The sequence below is a fragment of the Chlorocebus sabaeus genome, chromosome 4 (assembly GCF_047675955.1).
Source record: "Chlorocebus sabaeus isolate Y175 chromosome 4, mChlSab1.0.hap1, whole genome shotgun sequence".
Classification (NCBI taxonomy): Eukaryota; Metazoa; Chordata; class Mammalia; order Primates; family Cercopithecidae; genus Chlorocebus; species Chlorocebus sabaeus.
Genome location: NC_132907.1, coordinates 20985323 through 21008048, shown reverse-complemented (window position 1 = coordinate 21008048; position 22726 = coordinate 20985323). Strand labels below are relative to the sequence as shown.

The 22726-nt window shown below is 39.3% G+C and overlaps 1 pseudogene; it reads right to left on the bottom strand.

Annotated features, from left to right (window-relative positions):
* On the bottom strand, positions 1 to 11691 carry LOC103225163 (aconitate hydratase, mitochondrial pseudogene; annotated as a pseudogene).
* Between the last annotated feature and the right edge of the window lie 11035 nt (positions 11692 to 22726).

Genomic DNA, 22726 nt, shown 5'->3' with positions numbered 1-22726 from the left:
TCACTGCTGCAGCTCCTTCATTCTGTTGAGGGCACTGCCGGTGCAGAACCACTTGATCTGCATCTCGTTGAAGGTTCAGGAGGTTCAGGAGGATGATCTCCTGGGTCCCATTGGGGTGCTTGATGATGCAGTTCAGGGGCTTGCCAGGGGAGAAGTTCTTCAGGCCCTGAATGGTCAGCTTTTCAACAGGGTGAATCTTGTTGTAGTCAGCTGGGTCAGCAAAGGTCAGGGCAGCAGGCCCTGCTTCTTCAGGTTGTTCTCATGGATCCTGGCGAAGCTCTTGGTGATGATGGCCCGGCACCCGAGGTGGCAAGGCTCTAGTGCTGCATGCTCCTGGCTCGAGCCCTCACCATAGTTCTTGTCCCTGATCACCACCAACCTGATGCCATGTATCTTGTAGTAGCGGGCAGTCTCAAGGATGGGGCCAAACTCCTGGGTGAGGGCATTGCGCATGGAGTTGGCCTTGCCATTTTCAATGTTGATGGCACCAATGAGCAAGTTGTTGGAGATGTTGTCCAAGTGCCCATGGACTTGAGCCAGGGGCCAGCAGCCAAGATGTGGTCAGTGGTACACTTCTCTTTGACCTTGATGAGGATCCGGAGGTCCTCCAGGTCCTTGCCATCCCATTTGTCAAAAGGCTCCAGTAGCTGCAGGCGCTGGCTGGTGGGGCTCACGTCAATGTACTGCCCACTCCTGTCCTTTGGCAGGGGTGGAGGTGCTGGTAGATGTCCTGCCCTGGGTCAAACTCCACTTGGGGAAGCTCATCCAGCTTGAACTTCTTGCCATCCTTGCCCATCAGGTAGTCAGTCTCTGGGTTGAACTTGTGGTTCCCGCAATGGCCAGGGCTGTGACAATCTCTGGGAACATGACGAAGGCATGGGTCTCAGGGTTGGTATCATTGTGGCCCATGAAGTTCCTGTTGCAGGAGGTGACAATCGTGTTCTTCTCCCCCTTCTTGATGTCCTTCCTGTCCCATCAGCCATTGCAGGGGCCCGCTTTTATTTGGTAAACAGCAATGATATACCCAGCAAAGAAGAGAGGGTATAAAATATTTGAGACTCTTTAGCATTTTGTTTCAGAAGCTCATGGTATCTACCAAGCTTGTGCCAAGGACTGTTGTGAAGATTCAATAAACAAATATATTGCAGGGTTTTTTTTAAGCCTGTAAAGTCTAAAATGGATCCAATATCGTCAATTTGTTTATTCATTCAATCATTCATTCATTCAAGAAACAATCATCTAAAGTTTACCGTATGTTAGAAATTGTGGTAGGCTCTAGGAACACAAACAGAAATGCATCCCTTCAAAAAGTTTATGGTCGAGCGGAAAAAAAGGATAGAAGAAATCATTGAAAACAGAATATATGACTCAATAAAGGAATGTATGAAGTTTTATAAGAATATAGATAAATGATATATATTTAAAATATGTATCCTTTACATATATTTTACTAACTCCTATATTGTCCTGTGAAGTATATTTTATTTTCCCTCTTTCACATTTAAATAACTGAAATTAAGGAGGACCAAATAATGTGGGCAATAAGTGATAGACCTGGTACTCAAAGCTAAATATTCTAACTCAAAATCTAGTTCTTTCCCCCAACTCTATCAAGCTGCTTCATTAACTCAGCTGTTATTATGATCAATCAACAAGAAATTTATAAAACAAGATAAATAAGTGTAAGTGGCTAATTTTAATTTTAAAATTAGTAAAATCAAATAAATAAAAATACCAGTCCTTTGTCAGATGCATAGTTTGCAGATATTTTCTCCACTCTGTCGGTTGTCTGCTAATTCTGCTGATTACTTCTTTTGCTGTGCAGAGCTTTTTAGTTTAATTAGGTCCTATTTTGTTGTTGTTTTTGTTGCACTTGCTTTTGGGGTCTTAGTCATTAATTAATGTCAAGAGAGCTTTTCTGATGTTATCTTCTAGATAACTTCTAGTTGACATTTTTCTCAGCTTATAAAACTCATAAAAAGTAAAGTAAGAAAAATAACAACTGCTATAGACAATAATGAGTGGAAGTAAGTAGTCTCGTTTACTAAAGGTGAGAACGTAAATCAGTATAACTTTTCTGGAAGGCAAATAGTCAATATGGCAGAGACTGCACTTTGTGTTAATCAAAACCCTTTCTCTCCCTGGGAATAAAAGAAGACTGTCTTTCCCAGGTTCCCTAGCAGTTCAGTTGGAAATTATGTGACTCTAGTCAATAAACATGGGCAAAAGTAACATATGCCTTTTATAGACCTAAGTCCAAAGATCACTCAGAGTGACACTTCAGCTCTGTCTTCTCTTCCATCTGTAAAATGGGGATAAAATCTCTTATGTTATTTTCATTCCATGGCCATTTAGGAACCACATGTTTGAAGCAACTCAGATCCCAAAATCATCACATGGAGAAAAGCCACCAAAGAGAGCCACCTGGCCCACACTGGACAATGACTAGAGCAAGAAATAAACCTTTGATGTATTAAGCATTGAGCATAGGGAATTGAATTGTTACCACAGCAGAACACATCAACTAATGAACATAACATAAGAGATTTTATCCCCATTTTACAGATGAGGCTACTGAGGCACAGAGGGATAAGTAACTTGCCCATGGTCACAAAGCAAACAAATAGCTGAGCTTTGATACTGGCATAAAAATAGGCACATAGACCAAAGAACCAAATAGATGATCTAGAAATGAAGTCAAATACTTGCAGCCAACTGTGATCGTCAACAAAGCATACAAAAACATAAAGTGGGGAAAAGACATGCTATTCAATAAATGGTGCTGGGAAAACTGGCAAGCCACATGTAGAAAAATGAAACTGGATCCCAATCTTTCACCTCATGCAAAAATCAACTCGAGAAGGATGAAAGCCTTAGTTAAATCTAAGACCTGAAACCATAACAATTCTAGAAGATAACATCAGAAAAGCTCTCTTGACATTAAAGAATTAATGACTAAGATCCCAAAAGCAAGTGCAACAAAAACAACAACAACAAAATAGGACCTAATTGAACTAAAAAGCTCTGCACAGCAAAAGAAATAATCAGCAGAATTAGCAGACAACCGACAGAGTGGAGAAAATATCTGCAAACTATGCATCTGACAAAGGACGGGTATTCATACTCTATGAGAAACTCAAACAAATCAGCATTAAAAAATCTCATCGAAAAGTGGGCAAAGGACATGAATAGACAATTCTTGAAAGAAGATATACAAACAGCCAACAAACCTGAAAAAATGCTCAATATCACTAATCATCAGGGAAATGCAAATTAAAACCACAATGAAATACCACCGTACTCCTGCAAGAGTGGCCATAAAAAGTAAAAAAACAATAGATATTATCATGGATGTGGTAAAAAGGGTGCACTCTTACACTGTTGCTAGGAATGTAAGTTAGTACAACCACTACAGAAAACAGTATGGAGAGTCCTTAAAGAACTAAAAGTAGATCTACTATTCGATCCAGCAACCTCAATCTCACTACTGGGTGTCTACCCAAAGGAAAAGAATCATATGAAAAATACACAAGCACATGCATGTTTATAGCAACACAGTTCACAATTGCAAAGATATGGAACCAACCTAAGTGCCCTTTGACCTATGAGTGGTTAAAGAAAATGTGGTATATATGCACCATAGAACACTACTCAGCCATAAAAAGGAATAAAATAATGTCTTTTGCAGCAACTTGGATGGGGCTAGAGGCCATTATTCTAAGTGAAATAACTCAGGAATGGAAAACCAAATATCGTTAAGTTCTCACTTAGGAGTGGGAGCTAAACTGTGAGGGTGCAAAGGCATAAGAGTGATATACTGGACTTTGGGGACTTGGGGGAAGGTTGGGAGGGGGTTGAGGGATAAAATGTTACATATTGAGTGCAGTGCACACTGCTCAGGTTACAGGTGCACTAAAATCTCAGAAACCACCACTAAAGTACTTATCCATGTAACCAAAAACCACCTGCACCCCCAAAACTATTGAAATAAAAAATGTATTTATTTTAAAATGCATTTCTTAGTCAAACCTTTTGTCTTATACAATAAAAGAAAAATAAAAAGAAAAAATTGCTGCGCTAAAATAAGAAACCTACTCCAGATCACATAGCTAATAAATGACAAGCCCATGCAGTTGACTCTAGAATCTGCATCTTACATCTTAACTAGCACATATACTGCCTTTCTTAAATAAATTATGGTATATATAATGTACTATGTAGCCATTAATATATGACAAAGAAGTATTTTAACTCACTGAGCAAAGGTTGGGTTATTTAATAAATGATGCTAGCCCAATTGACAGTCTGTCTGGAGGAAATTAAAATTAGGCCTCTCTTTGAAAATTTATACATATATATATATATACACACGTATATATACACATATATTCAAAATCAGTAAAGAAGTTTGATTATAAAAATAAAATAATAAAAATCTAACAGACTGTGTGTACAATCTAGGAATGGGGGAGACCTTCCAAATCAAGATGGAATATCTAGGAGCACAAAACAAAAGGATGTTTTGAAGAATATTAAATGATATAAGACACTGTTCATTAAATAATGAAAAATGCAATGTACAAAACACCCTAGGAAATAAAATTATTGAATCATAAAAAGTTATGGTTATTTAATATGAATTTTCATAGCCCTCACCTGCCTACAGATACTAAGGGGTTTACACTATTAGTAAAAACACTTATTTCCCTGGTTCAACCTCTTTCCTGTGTTATATAGAACCACAGCTCTTTACAAAACATGCTCCAAATAAATCCCCCAGTCCTGAAGCTGGGGAGTTCTAAAATGTGCTCACCAGCACATCTGTTCCCAGTAGGCACTGAGGCCGGACTTCTGTGCTATCGGCCTCACCACAGAGGCGCTTGAGCACCTCTGGCCCCAGGAAAGAATCCCTCCTTAGTTTTGTCATAATCTGAGAGAGGGGTCTTAAGGTAGTTGCCTTGGCCGCAGTGTGTACAACAGTGTAGTGAAATTGCTTTTACGATATTTAATCACAACATTTCCCAATACCCTCACAGGACTCGGATAGTAATGGAATGGGCCAGTACCATACACCATATAGGTAGCTGGCAGAACTGGGTCACACTTCTCATGGGCACTCCTTCAGGACAGCTCCCTCCTAACCTCCACACATATAGAGTGCTGGAGGGCAGCCCTTGGGATTGAATAGATGTGTCCTAGAGACATCTGAGTCACCCGAGGACTCCAGTGCTCAAACTCTGCTTGTATTTGGTGATTAGCATCAGGCTAATCACAGTATCATGGGGATGGAGAGGGAGAGTTCCTCTTTAATACTTTCTATATTATGTTCATTTAAAAATAAATATTAATTTTATAATCTTAAAAGATTTTTTTAAAAAACAAAAAAAGCACAAAGAACATAGATTCTTAGAGCAAGCAATTTAAAAAGACTATAGAATCTACCTCTATGCAGATTTTTAAAGTAAGACGGTTTATCATCCCCTGCAATGTGACCCTGGAAATGAACTGGACAACAAGTTAATCTTAGGTTTCTATGAATCACTGGGTTTCGTTGGACTTTCTCTTTCTTTGACTCATATATAAACCAGAGACAGTAGGAGTCTATAAAAATTGTTGAACATTGAAACACTAACATCTGAACTTTTTTAAAGTTTCAGGTTGAAATGGCTTCTGTAAAGATCTAACCTAACTGTGGTTGATAGAAAATAGCAATATTCAATCAAAGTTGTATGTAAGTTAGGAAAGGAATTACAAGCCAGGGTAGCTTGACAAAATTCTCACTGAGCTTACTCAAACTCTCATCTGCTCCAAGGCTTCCAGCTGTTTAGAAGTTTCTTTCAGAATTGTTTCAGTTCATTTCAATGAAAAAATTATCAAATATAATAAAACAGTTTTGGAAAGACAGGAGGGATTTGGGACATTACAATTGGCATTAAAAGAACTAATGAGCTTTGCTACTGATAAAGTACTTTTTTGTATTCTTTTTTGGTTCAAAGAATGATACCCAATTATTAATTCTTAAGCACATAAATCTTTTCCATTTTTGTTTTTCCTGCTTGGTGCCTGAATTTTCTTGGCTACTACTGAAATATATTGAATAGGCTGACTCTACTTTTTATCTGCATATTCTATGGATCTAGTGGCTCTGAATCCAAGCCACTATAATGATCATGAAAACAAAATATTTCTGATGAACATATAACCAGATATTGCTGACAAATAGAAAAAAAAAAAAACAACAAAAAAAGCAGGCTGATGGGGGCCAGAGCAGTGCATATGGTCTGCATTCCTGCCAAACTGCATGTATGCACAGCCACACAAAGACAAAATCCTTCGGTAAACACTCACAGTTGGGGAATAGGGTACAACATTTTAATATATTAACCATTTGAAAAAATTCCTGTTGGTTCCTTTTAATCTCTGGTATGCTGTCACCATTCAAACTAGACTAGAGGTATCAATTTCCTCTGGAAGGAATATTATAGTGGAGAAAACAAATAAGAAACCAGTTCTCAAGTCTCAGGTTCAAAATGGGCTCTTGAGTCTCTTTACTGTTTGGCAGAAGAAGATTTGATTGCAAAAGCCTGAATTTTGAATATGAAAGTCTAAGATTCTAGAGGACCCGAGGCATAAGTTTTTCCATTAACGTACTAGGTTACGTGTAATGCAGGTGGATATCAGTGCATGATTTTCCTGTTGGAGAGGAGCTATGGATCCTATAGGTTGGGGAACAGGAAGAGAGTTGGAAGGGGCTATGGTTTGAATGTGTTCCCTACCCTATGTTCATTGCAGCATTATTCATAATAGCCAAAATATGGAAACAACCCAAATGCCCATCGACAGATGAATGGATACAGAAAGTGTGATATGAACTTACAATGCAATATTATTCAGCCTTAAAAAATACAAGGAAATCCTGCCATTTTTGATAACACATATGAACCTAGAGGGGATTATGCTAAGTGAAATAAGCCAGTCTCAGAAGGACAAATACTATATGAATCCAGTTATATGAAGTATCTAAAATGGTCAAACCCATAAAGGCAGAGATTAGAACGGTGAGTGCTAGGGGCTGGGGGGAGGGGGAAATGGGAAATTATTTTTCAATGGGTATGAAGTTTCTATTATGCAAGATGAGAAAGTACTAGATACCTGCTGTACAACGTAGTACCTAGGTTTAACAATATGGTATTGTATACTTTTAAATGTAAGAGATAATCTCACGTTGTGTTCTTACCAAACAAACAATAACAACAAACCCCCCAAACCCCACAAAAGAACATGAAGACATTTTTGAAAGTTATGGATATGTTTAGTGCCTTGGTTGTGGTGATGGTTTCATTTCCAAACTCATCAAGAGGTACACACGAAATGTGTGCAATTTTTGGTACATCAGTTATACCTCAATAAAGCTAAAAAAAAAAAAAAAATCAAAAGAAAGGGTGAGAGAGCAAGGGAAGGGACCTTCCACAGGAGCCACCAAAGACCAGGAAGTGTGGTAGCCCTGCGGGAATTCCCATATTTGGGGTTGAGGGAGAGAGAGTGTAACTTTCATTGAGTGTCTATTACATGTCAGGCATAGTATTAGATTCTTTTTTGTTGGTATACTCACACTTTCCTCCTTTTTTTAAGTATGATTTTTAAACCTTGTTTTAATTGTGGTACACTATATAACATAAGATTTGCCATTTTAAACAGTTTAAGCATATAATTCAGTGGCATTAATCAAAGTCGCAGTGATATTCAACCATCACCACTATCTACTTCCAAAACTTTTCATCACTCCAAACAGAAACTTTGTATCCATTAAAAAATGCTTTGTCCTTGTCATTAATTTTATTTCATTTCAAACGCTGAGGGAAATGACCACGAAGCAAGTTTTGTTTTCATTGTTTAGCTCTCTCACTTGATCCCATGGAAACTGCAGAAATGTTGGGAGTTTGGGCCCCGAAAACGCTGGGGAGATGATGTTCAGTCCCTTATGCTGCTGCACGTATTTACTTAGCATTAGGACGTGATTCACGGTAAACACATGTAGGTATTAATTATTTTTAACTTGTGGTCCCTGGACTTGATCCAGGGGGGTCTGTGAACTCCCTGCAATTGTAATCAGAATTTTGGATGCAGTTGCATTTGCTTGGGAAATGGTTACAGAGCTTTTTCCTCCTCAACCTTAGAAGGATATATAATCCCCAAAATGATTACAATCCCCATTTTTGAAGATAGAAGCTGGGGAGTAGGCACTGAACCCTCAAAACTAGGTGATGGAGTCACAGAGTTTAAGTACTTTTACTCTCTCTCTGTGATCCCTCTGTGGTTAATTTGGTTTAAGGAAGCTTGGAAGAAATTCTGTTCCTAGTCTCCTCTCTCCACGTCCCACTCCCCAGACCCCGTCTCACCTTACCAACTTCGATCGATAGTCTGCATCCTGAAGCCTAGAGAGATGGGAGAACTGGAGGACATGCCTGGGTAGTACAGTTGGAATAATAATAAGAGAACAAGTGTATGAAGCAGGACAGAAGGGGAGAATAATTTTGCTTCTTTTCTCTGCCTGTATAGAGAAGAACCCCTGTGTTCTTTTGACCTTATCTCTGCCATTTTGCACTCATTATGGCTAGGTTTCAAAATCTCTCTGCTTAGAGGCTTCCCCCAAATCATTAAAAAGTTCCCTGGTGTCCCTGGCCCTGCCTGAATCCAATCCTGGCCCAACTAGATCCCGCTCACCCAACCTACCAGTCAGCTCTGCTCCACACCCCTGTGTCCAGGGTTGACTGTCACTCTGTCTTCTCTCCCAAACACATCAACCACCTCGCTCTGAGTCTCCCTGTGCCCAGCCTGACCCTGTGTCCTTTCTCTGGGGGATGCTGCACAGTTCATACTCCACAGTCAGGACCCTTGAGCTTTTCTACCCTCAGGTGCCCAGGCCAGCCCACTTCCAGATGAGCCCAGGGAGTGTTTGCCTACGGCATGGTGGGAAAGCTGGGGCATCTGCTTGGGGGAACTTATCTGGTCTCTATGGCATTTAACAATGGGATTATCATGAATGTGCAAAGAGAATTAAACTGCATTTAGGGAAAACATAAACAATGGTACATTATAAAGATGCAGAGCTCTAAAACAGAAAAATAGAAAAACTAGGTCTGGTTCTATAAAGGTAATATTAATTACAAGAATTTATGAGAACTTATGGCTAATTACCACGTGCACTAACATTTATGAACTTATGGCTAATTACCACATGCATATACACTTATGTATATGTACACAACTAATTTTATTGTAAGTTTGGTTGGGTTGCAACATTACACAAATAATAATAATTTATTGCTTGCTGAGCTTCTACAGGCCAGCTACCATCTTAATCACTTTATAGAAATTGTTTTATGTAGTCTCATACTCTGTGTTTCCAGTCTTTAGTTGCTCATTAAGCGTGGTTATTATCAAATTCATTTTAAGAGAAGAAAACTACGTTTTGTAAAATATTGGTTGTATCTTAAAAGCTCTGAAAGTCCTGAATACAGACTGTTAATATACACTTGGGTAATTATCAGAACTTTGCTGTCAAAATCCTATCTGTTGTACCTACAAAAATAAATTTTTATGGAAATGTCTTCAAATTCCTCTTAGCTACTAGAAGAAAAGAATGAAAGGAGAAAAGCTTAATGAGAGCTAATTCATAAGCCTTCCCTCCTTTCTGCTTTCTTCCCTGATCTGTTCCTCCAGTCCCTCCAGTTCCTCCTTTTTCCTCCAGTCCCTTCTATTTTTTCCCCTCCCCTCCCTAACCCTTAAATTTTCTTCCCTCCCTTCTCCCCCTTCTACCCCTACTTTTCACCTCATCTTTTCTACCTCTTTCCTTATTCCCTTCTTGTCTCCTCCTCTCCCCTCTGTCTCTTTCCTGTCTCCCTGCTAAGTTTGGCATTGCCCACTGACACATTATTATCAGGTGCAGTGTGCAGATGTTTGGGAAGGGGACTAGGAATAAATGCAAGCAGAGAAAAGTTTCATGCTTCCTCACATTATTCTGGAAAAATAAGTTACCAATTTTAAATGTTAAGATATCCTAGAGGAGCGCCTGTTTTTTTCTGTGAGCATCCAGCAGTGGTGCTCTGGAAATTTAAGATTGAATTCAGTTGAAGCTCACTGGTTCTATTAACAAAAAGATTCATACAAAAGGTCTCAGTGGCATGTTTTTTCTTTCATGGGTCAGGAGTTGTCTTTGCTGTGTGTGATGACTGGAACATTAGGCAGATTCTCTAGAAGGTCTATAATCCAGGAGATTGCATCTCAGAATGCAATTTTTGTTCACTGACCTTTATGAAAAAGAATAAAGACATTGAAAATTGATGATATGAAAGTTGGAAATCCATGCACGTGAGCACCTTCCTCATGGCACATTTAAAGTTTTAGGGAGCTTTCAAGAATATTTGAAAATGTGAATAAAGTCTCTATTCAAAAGATAAGACAGATTAGAGAATACTACATTAGACCTTTTATGGACCATTTATGCTGATTTGATCATCAGTTTCTTTGGTGAAGAGTAGCAGTGAGCAGGCTGGGTGTGGTGGTTCATGCCTGTAATTCCAGCACTTTGGGAGGTCGAGGCGGGTGGATTACTTGAGCCCAGGAGTTCGAGACCAGCCTGGCCAACATGTCAAAACCCTGTCTCTACTAAAAATACAAAAATTAGCCAGGCATGGTGGCACATGCCTGTAATCCCAGCTACTAGGGAAACAGAGGCACAAGAATTGCTTAAACCTGGGAGGTGAGGTTGCAGTGAGCTGAGATTGTGCCACTGCACTCCAGTGTGGGTGACAGAGCAAGACTCGGTCTTTAAAAAAACAAAAAACATAATGAGCAAACTTTCCTTGTCCTGTCTTATGAGATAGAATCCTAGTTTTAGCAATAACTGGCTAGGAGCTTCAATTCTGCAGCTTTTCCTCCACATCTAACCATTTGAAGGGATGTGAACCATAGTGGGAGATGCTCTGGAGAAGAAAGCTGAATTCTAGTTTATACTTGGTCACAAATCTTCTATGTGGTCATAAGTCAGTCATCTGCCGTGAGTCTCAGTCTTCCTGTCTATAAAATGGGATACTTGGATCATATGTTGCTCCAGAGTGCTATGTTTCAAGGTGGTGGTCAATCAAAATGCCTTTATAACTGCATGTAACTTTGTTCTCACTTTTGTAAACTGTGGGCAAATCTTTGGCAGTTTTGTTCCAAAAGAAATGCTGGCTTTTCCACAAATGATGTTTTGGTCAATTGTTTGGGGGCCAATCCACTGCTGGCCCTTTATGTTTATGTCAAATGGAAGGTTAAGGCCACATTAAACCTAACTGGTTGAAAGAGAGCAAGTTCAAAGCTATATCCCAAAGTAATCAGACTCTCTTTGCAATATCCTACTTAGATAAATAAAATTTTATTTTAAGAATATTAAGTTCTTTAGCATAGCCTTTGATTTTCACATTTTTCTCTCATAACATGTTATGGATTTCATATTGCTGGAAATAAGCCCTCACTAATTCCTTTCTTTGCTTCTTCTGTATATCTTGAATCTCTCCACTTCTCTCCACCACTGCTCCTTCCTTCCTAGCCACAGCATCCAGCATCCCTCACCTGAACAGCAGCCTCTTGACTGGTTTCTCTGTTTCCAAGCTGTAGCCTCTGATCCAGGCTCCATACAGCAGCCATATTGGTTTGCTTACTTCATTCCCATCATATGAAGGCTTTCCACTGCATTTTTATAAATCCCAACCATCCCAGACCATGGCTATGGTGAACACAGTGAGCAGTCTGGCTGCTGGGAATGCTGTTGGTAGATGTCTTCAACGGTCAGCCCCTGCAGGCTGACCTCAGACACAGGGAGCCACTTCATCCTTCCCGGGGTGCCCTGCATCCAGGGACCACTCATCGCGGGGGTATAAATGCTTGGCCAACTCTGGGCAACTCTGGATAGCCATTCTAGCTGCGGAGCTTCACATGGGATTGGCTGTGGCTGTCATCTGGGTCTGCCACTCAGCTCATGTCTTGCTCTGCCCCATCTTTCTCTGCCATGACCAGCTCGGTCGTGGAGACCCAACCCAGCAGTGCTAGAGGGGTTAAGACAAAGATACAGAAATAGAGTGCAAAGTGGGATCAGGGGGTTAACAGCCTTCAGAGCTGAGAGCCACGAACAGAGTTTGACCCATGTATTTACTGACAGCAAGCCACTGATAAGCATTGTTTCTATAGATTATAGATTAACTAAAAGAATTCCTTACGGGAAACAAAGCATTCTTAGTGACGAGCAGAGAAATAGGCTCTGGCTGATTATCTGGAGCAAAAGCATGTTGTTAAGGCACAGGCTGCTCCTGCTATTGTTTGTGGTTTGAGCAGTTTTCCACTCTGGGTGGGCCAGGTTTCCCTTGCCCTGCTCCAGTAAAGCTAACAACTTCTAGAAGTGTGCATGATAGCCGTCACCAGCATGTCACATTGCTGCAGAAATCCTGTTTATGGCCAGTTTCTTTAAGGCCTGTTTGTGACAGGCTTAGGCCCTGTTCCCAGCATTTCTCACTTCCTTCCCCTCTTCCACAGGGGTTGATACAAAGGGAACTCTTTAATAAATGATGACAATGGCATCATAACACCCTGTATCATCTGGTCCTTGCCTACACTTCTGGCTCCATATTGTGTCACTGGTGCCCCTGGCACATGGCTCTGCAGTCTTTTTTTCCAGTTCCTGGATTGGATTAGGCTCATTCCGACCTCACGGTCTATGCAACTGATGTTTCCTCTCTATGGCAATTTTTCTTACAACTCTATCTAATTCTTCCTTATCTGTTAGTTCTTAACTTGACTGTCACCTCCTCAGAGAAGGCTTTCCTAACCCTACTCCCGCATCATCACCAACCTGACGTATAAATAAGAATCTTTCTCCTGTTCTCTCACATAGCATCCTATTTGTTTCCTTCACAGGACTGCTTACAATTTGTGGTTATATATTCACTTGTTTACTCACATGTTTAAGTTTGTCTTCCTCTGATAGACAGCAAACTTCACAAAGGCAAGTTTCGCATATGTTCTGTTCACCAGTTTATATAAATTATATCCTCATCATTTAGCCCCTTTCTTGTCCCCTAGTTGATATTCAATAAATACTGACTGAACGAATGAACGGACTGAATTTCTCCCTTTCCTAAGGAAAGGCCTGAGTTTCTTCAGTCTCCTGGCTGTTTCTCTTTGAAGTCGCTATTCAAGGAGCCAGACTCCTTTAAAGACAGGGAAGAACTACCCTAGGGCAGGACCATCAGTGGATAACACACAGCACCATAGCCAGTTGCCCAGCTGGAAGTTTTGAAACAGGCAAGTACTTCTGCATCCAGCAGGAACCATCTTGGCTGCAGGCCAAATGCTGCCATGCCGTCCTCCTCACTTTCCTGTCTTAATTACCCCTTTCTTCTATGGCAGCCTGCTCCAGTTTTCTGTCTATCATCTGTCCAAGCTTTATATTCTCATCTTGCCTGCTTGACCAAACCTAGCTTTGCATTCACCACTGTATCTAGCTCCAGGAAAGGCACCCCATTCCCCTACACTTTCAGAGCCCTTTGGGGATACCCTCTCACCTTAAGGCACAGGCAGCCTGTGAAACAGGATCAAGATTCAACCCAGTGAAATTTAGACACTATTACTTAGCATTTAGGTAGTAGCAGACACAGGCTGAGAACTTTATAAGGATTACCACATTAAATTCTCATTTAATCTCAACTATTGTATGGAGGATTTACTACTATCTCCATTTTATGGAGTTTGGACAGGTGAAAGTGGTTTATCCAAGGTAAGAGGTGAGATTGGGATTCAAACCCAGATGATCTGATTGCAGGAGCAATGAGCATCTTAATTCTTCACTGCATTAGACTGTGACTGGGCAACTTGCTCCACTGAGACCAAATGACATTGCTTTATTTTGTAGTAAACAGAGTTTTGTTGTTGTTGGGTTTTTTGTTTTTTTTTTTTTGCACTGTTGCCCAGGCTGGAGTGCAATGGTGCAATCTCAGCTCACTGCAACCTCTGCCTCCCAGGTTCAAACGATTCTCCTGCCTCAGCTTCCTGAGTAGCTGGGATTACAGGCACACACCACCACAGCTGTCAATTTTTTGTATTTTTAGTAGAGATGGGGTTTCATTATGTTGGCCAGAATGGTCTCGAACTTCTGACCTCGTGATCTGCCTGCCTCGGCCTCCCAAAGTGTTGGGATTACATGCGTAATCCACTGTGCCTGGCCTCAGAGGTTGTTTAAATTCAGTTTTGGTTTCTTTATTTCCTTGCTTTACAGTAAGAAATTTTGAAAAAGGATATTAGAGTGATTTAGGCCTTAAAGAAATCAGTTTCATTGTGTCACTGCCTTCTTATTAATTTAGCTTTTGAGTTCTGTTGTCCTATGGTGGTGTGTGGGAGTACATGATCATTGTGGACCATTTGCACTTACAATCTCTCCTCTGCAGGGTTATAGAGAGTCAAGGAAGAGTAGTGAGCACATAATGATGCTGATATCATGGGCAGGAGCAGATCGAGCAAAGTGATCTTTTTTTTTTTTTTGCATTTTGCATCATCCTTTTTTCTCTATTTTGTGCACTAACTTTTGTTACATCGTGGAAAAGAGCATATGCTCACAAAATATTAATATATAGAAATACTACCAATGTATTTAACTACTTGCTAACTTACGAGAAATGTACATAGTGTTATTTTTAAAATATATTTCCTATATGGTTACAGTTTATATATTGATTTTTCTCAGACATGATTGAAATTTCATATTTGATTTTCCAGTAAGAAGTTATGTGCTCTAAATTAGATATTCAAAATTGAATAATAAAATAAAAAATTCACTATGTGCTTGCTCTATGAATTATAAGAATTAAAACAACAAGACATTTTGCTCCCATTAGGCTGGTAAAGATTTTACGAATTTTTAAATAAAAAGATTGGTAATATCTAGTGTTTGGGGGTGGTTAGTGTGCAGGAGAAATGTGGTTTCTAATATATTGAGGTAGAAGGGTAAATAGATACCTGCTTTTGAAGGTAACTTGGAATTAGGTCTGAAAGTTGACCCAGTAATTCCATTTCTAGGAGTCTACCTTCCAGAAATAGTCATGCGCACAGCGATTTTTTTTTTTACAAATCATTGCATTATAATTTTAAATAGTATAAAATTGAAAGTAACCATCAATAGGGAAAGGGTAAAAGTTATGGGTATAATTAAGAGCATAATTATCAATACTATAGATACTATAGAGCTGTTGAAAAGCATCAGGAAGATGTAAATGTACTGACAAGAACTCTATCTAAGACACATGAATGATTGAAAAAGCAAGTTGCAAAAGAATAAATATAGTATTATATTGCTTGTGTTAAGAAATATGTAACATTATATATGTAGAGGCGTGCAACAGATCAGAGAGATTGTTATTAGTGTTTACCTCTGGAGAGGGGCTGGGATTGGCCAATCTGTGGTGAGGAAGTAAAAGGATTCATAGTCACAGGTTTTCTATTCATTTCTGTATCATTGGGATTTTATACACTGACTATCCATACATAAGTTACTGTTGTAATTTTAAAACAGAAATAAAAAGTTATAACTACAAAACTATAAATTTTTTGTTAGATTAAAAGTATAGATTTCTACTTTAAGCTCTATGTGTGCTTCATGTAGCATCAAGTTATGCTAAATTATTGAGATATTATTGGGATGTGACATTAGGGTATATTTTGTTACATGAAACAGAAACTGATTTAAAAAGCATGAGTAGAATTAAGGTAGTTTATTGAAAGGATGTAGGAGAATCTTAGGAAACTCATGCAATCTGGCCTCAAGGGAGTAGGGAAGTTCAAAAGCTGTTTCCTCCCTCTTTCTCTCCAGGGCCCAGGTTCTTTGACATCTATTTCTCCTGACACATCCGCACAATTCTCCTCTGGGGACTGTCCTCCTCTGCTTTTTGTTTGCTTGTTTTTAATCATGCTTGGATCTATGACTCTACAAGTTCACTACCATCTTGGGCTGAGGAAATTCTGGAAAATACTTTGGATAAAGACTTTGATTGTGTCAGTTTACTCCATTTAATATTTTATTTTTGAATTGTGAAATTAATTTCAAACTACTAGTAGTATGTAAAGGTTCATCCATAAATAGTCGCTGTTTCTGGTTCAGCTCCAGCTACTAAAGTGCAGCCAAATTTTATATCAAAAGGCCTGTTTAGGCAGAAGTTTGTGGGCAGTAACATATGGGGTGGGCCACAGCTAAAAGATGCATTACTTTGACAGAGCTTGAGTTTATATGGCTAAAGGCAGTCATCATATGTTATGAGCAAAGAAAAGGGCTAGCTGGTATTGAGATATTCTTGAGCCAGTGTCTAATCATTATTCACTCTTCATTTTGCTTGATACCTTACAAGGACTAAAGTTGACTTACTGGTCTACTGATTCTCATTGGAACATAGTCTTTAAGGCAAACCCAATGGACAGAGGTTTATGAGAGGAACTGATTGCCAGTTGAGCAGTGTGTCAAATGTTCGTTACCTTAACCTAGAACTGTACTATCGACACAAGCAGTCCTTGCTTTGCACAGTAGTGGGAGACATAAAAATGGCCATGCAAGCTGAAACTGTGCAAAACCATCTTAATAATCAATGGGAAAATTGCAGTTGTCTCATGATATTTAGAAAACCTTGTCAAAACATTAAATCCTCTCTTTCTGTCACATTGGCATAAAAAAATGAAAAAAGATAGGAACACTAACCTGTATTTAGGAATTTAAGACATTAAAAACATTGAGAATTAAAATGTTTAATTTCTTTGTAAAAATATTATCAAACAGCTTAAACAATAATTACCTTCTTCTCATATTATTACATACCATATGGAGCGAGCATCTTCTTCTATGCCTTAGTGAACTGTCATACCCTTTTTGAAGTTTGGATCAGCTTCCAACATTTTATCCATTGTGCTTTCAATGTTGTGAAATATCTTAGAGTTTATTGTGAAGACTTTTTCTCAGTGTCACTTCCTCTTTTACATCTCCATCCTTTTCATCACTATCACTTTCGTCATTTATGTCAAAAAAATGAGCGCTGGCTGGGCACAGTGGCTCATGCTTGGAATCCCAGCACTTTGGGAGGCTGAGATGGGAGGATCGTTTGAGCCCAGGAGTTTGAGACCAGCCTGGGCAACATAGAAAAGCTCCATCTCTATTAAAAATAAATAAATAAATAAATTAGCCACGCATCGTGGCATGCACCTGTGGTCCCAGCTACTCAGAAGGCAGAAGTGGGAGGATTTCTTGAGCCCAGAATGTTGAGACTGTAGCGAGCTGTGATAGTGTCACCACACTCCAGCCTGGGCAACACAGGGAGACTCTGTCTAGAAAAACAAAACAAAAACAAAAATTGTGCCATTGCTATTTCTCTAACTGCAACAACTAGGGTCTTCCAGTCATTGGCAGTGTCAACATTCCTATAACCAACTATATTTCTTCTATAACTTCATTTATGTTCAATTTAAATTTCACCTGTAGCATTATCTCTCTCTCGTTTTTTTTTTTTTTTTTTTTTTTTTGCATTTTCATCTTTGTTGGCCAATTTCTTCTTTTAATTATCAATTTTTATAAAATGCTTATAAAATTTTTATAAATTGAAACTTGATAAATCACATGGATTTATCACTGGGAGACAAGGAGGCAACACAAGTATAGACTTTGCTGTCTGTGTGTGAACTGAATAACAGATATGTAGTACCCAAGACTTTGGAAAAAGAGACATGATTGGTCTCTGACCATGATGCCCCTCTGATATTTACATAATGATTTGTGGATTGGATGGCTAGTGGCAAAGTTTGTACTTTCTGCAATTTTTCCTAGTTTATATACAGTGGTAATTGAAATTTGAACCGTGTTGTTGGGGGACTGGTGTTATCTAACTACACTGTGGTAAATGAAATTTGTGCATTTGGTACTACACAAGATGAGAACTGCCTGTATACGCTCTACAGAAATGCATACACATATTCACCAAAAGGCATGCACAAAAATGCTCATAGTGGTGCCATTCATAATACTGATAAAGTGGAAACAATGCAAATGCCCGTCAGTGGTAGAATGGGTAAATAAATTGTGGTTTAATCATAAAATGGAATACCTTCTGGTGACGGGGTTTTACAAACACAACTACAAGGAATAATATGAATGAATATCATAAAATGTTGAGCTAAAAAAGCTAAACATCAAAGAATACATACGATATGATTTCATTTATATAAAGTTTGAAAAACAGGCAAAATGAATCAGTGGTACCAGAGCTCAGGGCAGTAATTGTCATTGGCAGAGGTGGTAACAAGACGGGAGTGTAGCGGGGTCTGGGGCGCTGCTAATATTCTGTTTCTTGATCTGGTAACACGTGTATTTTTAGTTTTGATAATTTGACAACCTGTACACTTATGATTGGTGTCCTTTTCTATATGTGTGTTATATTTCAATATATCTTTTACCAAAAAAGTAACACATTTCTAACTTGAGGACCAAAGTTTATAATACCTTCACTCTTTTAATATAAATCACAGTGGATTCTGTGAGCTCCCTAGGGTAACAGTACTCTTCATTTCTTGATTTGGGGGTGGTAAAGGGTGGAATTACAACAATGGCAAAATGGTTCATAACCTTGGGGAGAGGCAGGGGAATGTCTTGTACAAGTTAATATCATTTGTCACTAGGGTATTATTTAACAAGGAAAGATGGGAGGGGCTCCAGAGAAAGAAGTGCAAAAACATACTTCCAGATCCTTCCCAATTATTGCCAGGGCCAGCACTCAATATACTATATACTCCAGCCCCAGCCTCCTGGTTTTCCAGCTTTTGATGTGTATTTGTCTGCTTGGGCTGCTGTAACAAAACACCATAGACTGGGTAGCTTAAGCAACAGATGTTTATTTCTCATACTTCTGGAGACTGAGAAATCCAGATCAAGTTGCCAGCAGAGTCAGTGCCTGGTGAGGGTCCGCTTCCTGGAGTGTAGAGGGCCACTTTCTTTCTGTCTCCTCCCATAGCAGATAGGGGAGAGGGAGAGACAGAGGAACCTCTCTGATTTCAGTTCTTATAAGGACGCTAATGTCATCAGACCAGTGCCTCACCCTTAGGACCTAATCTAAACCTAATTACCTGCCAAAGGCCCCACTTTCAAATACCATCATAGTGTTAGGGCTTCAAAATATGAATTTTTGGGAAGCGGGGGTACAAAATTCAGCCCCAAGCAGACATTCTCTGTTGAACTTCCAACTGGGGAAACTCAGGATTGTGCATTTCCTCAACCTCACCGCAGAGTCACACCTCCCAACCCCCTTCTCTCCGTATACTTGTGCAATAATTTTAGTCAGGTCAGGTGAAATAAGAACCCAGAAGCATCACACGACTTGAAATGCAGTTGACTCCCAAATCTATCCTTTCCAACCTGCCCTCTGCCCTGCTCTAGCAATCCCACACAGCACATACAATGTTTATTACAGTCCCTGTGCCTTCACTCACCTGTTCTTTCTACCTAGACCCTCTCTCCTCCCCATCTTCACCTGGCTTCCTTTCTTGGTTAGTTCAAGTCTGGCTCAGTTCCATCTTTTCCAGCAACCCTTCCCTTGCCCCTGCCTTCAGTTCAACCCAAGATCTCCTTCCATTGTCCTGAGAACTGAACCTCATTCCTGCAACTATCATTCCATGTTGAAATTATATGTGCAGGTGTGTCTCCACCCCAAGACTGTCAGCTTCCTGAAGAGAGAAACCTTGCTTTTTGATCCGTAGAATTCCCAGTACAAGCACTGTGCTTAGTATATAACGGGCATTTTATGTTTAGTTAACAAACAAAATTGAGCCTAGGCAACATGACAAAACCTCATCTCTACAAAAAATACAAAAATTAGCCGGACATGGTGGTGTGCACCTGTAGTCCAGGCTACTTGGGAGGCTGATGTGGGAGGATCACTTGAGCATGGGAGGCAGAGGTTGCAGTAAGCTGAGATTGTGCCACTGCACTTCAGCCTCAATGACAGAGCCAGATTCTGTCTCAAAAAAAAAAAAAAGAAAAAGAAAAAAAGGAATTGCAGTGATAATTGGCATTTTTCACTCACTTGTGCAGTTGGGTTTTATTTTTCTTAATATTTGATGCCTTTGTTTTGATGGGAATAAAACTGTTTCCCACTGGTTAATGGTTCTCATGGTTTACAATAAAATTTGCAGGCCAGGCACAATTCACAAAGTCTCTAATATCCTGTAGACAGAAGTCTCTGTCGCACTTGATTTACTTCTTAATGGGTGTGTTTCTTACCCCAGAGTGTGACTGTCCTCCTGGCTGTTAGAGTTGACTTGTACCAAATCGATGAAAGAGAATTAGGGGAAAGGGCAAATAATCCTAAGAGTAGTTACAACACTATTTCATGATGAGAAAACAAGATTGGAAGGTTAATGGTTGGATGGACTTAAAGTGCAAGAGATTCTTAATCTTTGGTTACATTATAAATGAAGTAGATAACCCTAAGGTCATAAGAATATATTATTTAAAGTGTGTATTTAAAGTGTAATTTTGGGCTTGCTTCAATACTTCCCTAGGATCCTAAAGCTCTTTATAAGGTTATCCACCCATATGTAAAGCTTAATTTATTAGTTTGGTGAATTAAGGGAAATAATTTATTTTTCAGCAGATTTTATTAGCTGTTAAAGTTTATAAGCTAAAGAGCTCAATGGCTTTTTTCTTGGAATTTCACACATTATGCAAATTTCTTTATGAGTGATCATCCTGTAAGTGATGTTTCAGGCTGCTTTGAACCCAGAGAACCTTTCAGTTGGTGCAATACCAGCTTCAGTTTTATTAGAAAAAATGAAGCAGAAAGAAGCTCATCTCTTTCATCATTATTTCTTGCTCACTTAAATCCAAATAAACAACAATTGGTTGCATCTTTAATAAACTGAAAATACTGCCATTCATGGTTTAAAATAAAATTCTTAATCAAAAGCTCGATTAATCTACAACTTCTAAAACAGATATTTTTAAAATATTGCTTTAGACATCTTCTGTAGTCAATATCTGCATTATAATATAAAGCCCAGTGCTTTTCTATTCAACAAATGCTTGTTATAAAATAACCACCAGGTATATTTGAGGAAAAAAGATGTTGTTTGAAGGGTGCACAAAAAAAAAAATCCCCTTTATCAAAATTACTGTGGCAGACTGACAGTTTTATTCCTTATAGATGTTCTCATTTTTAATCCTAGTAATAGAAATTTAAGGTAGGTATACAGCTGTCCAGCTAAAAATACCTATGATATTATGATATATATTTTGGTTTTCATCGACAGCTCCTGGCTCATAACTCCTATAACCCTTGTTACAGTCTTTTGGTATAACGTCGGGGCACTTTAGGCCTCAGAGGCAGGCTTCAGGAAGCAGAATCTCTCTGACCGTCTCCTGCCTTCCTTTACCTCCTTTCTTTCCCCAAGGTAGGAATCTTTTTGGGCCTTTCTACATTGGAGCTGGCCATAAATAAATTCTCTGACCTACCTTGTCTGACTGTAGGTGATAAGACCTTGATTTCAGATGGGGTCCTGCCCATACCCTGGAGAAAGGAATGCTGCAGAGAGAGGCCAGGAAGAATCTGAACAGATAGCCTTTGGTGAGTTCCCCAACTTAGCCTATAGTATTAGCTCATATCCTTTTTGTTCAATCACATTTGTACATGGTTATCATGTCTATTCAATGCATTCTCTATAAAAGGCCCAAGAGGACAAGGTTAAGAGAGCTCTGGACAGATGAACACATGGAGGTTTGCAGGAGGGTGAACAAGAACTTATCCACATAGGGGTGGATGTGGAGGGTGCCAGCTCCGTGGAGACCGAAGCTCCTATGTCTGGGACCCTTCCAGATCTCGCCCTATGTATCTCTTCATCCAGATGTTTATTTGTATTCTTTAAAATATCCTTTGTAATAAACTGGTAAACATAAATGAGAGTTTCCCTGAGTTCTATAAGCTGCTCCAGAAAATTAATTGAACTCAAAGAGAGGGTCACAGAAACCACAACCTTTAGTTGGTTGATCAGACGTTCTAGAGGCCCAGACTTGTGACTGGTGGGAACATGTGATGGCTAGAGCTGGAGCCATGTTAGACCATGAGACGGATACTGTGCTGAGAGTGATGGAACCATGAAACAGAAAAGACTGGGGTGTCCAGCACTGTGGAGCAGTTCTATCAATCAGCCTAGGCTGCCTGCCTGTCAGTTATATGAGAGAAAAATAAACGAACTAGTGTAAGCTATTGTTCTTTTGGCCTTTTCTATAGCTAGACTCGAATCTGTGTCCTAAATGATACACAATATGCAGACATTCCTACCATTCATAATTTATTCCTAGGGATTAAATCATTATATCATCTTGAGTTCCCTGTTAAAACTCAGCTACCTTGGGAAAAGTGCTTTGGTCAGTAACTTCTTAGTATGAATTAGTTTATCAATTTACTTTTATTCCTTCACTATTTTTAGGGTTTTGGATTAAAGGAAGATTTGTTTGTTAAGGTTGACACGGTGTTAATCAAATTAAGAAACCTGATTTGGAGCCACGTGTGATAGTGCACGTCTGTAATCCCAGCTACTAGGGAGGCTGAGTCTGGAGGATCACTGAGCCTAGAAGTCGGAGACCAGCCTGAGCAACATAGTGAGACCCCATCTC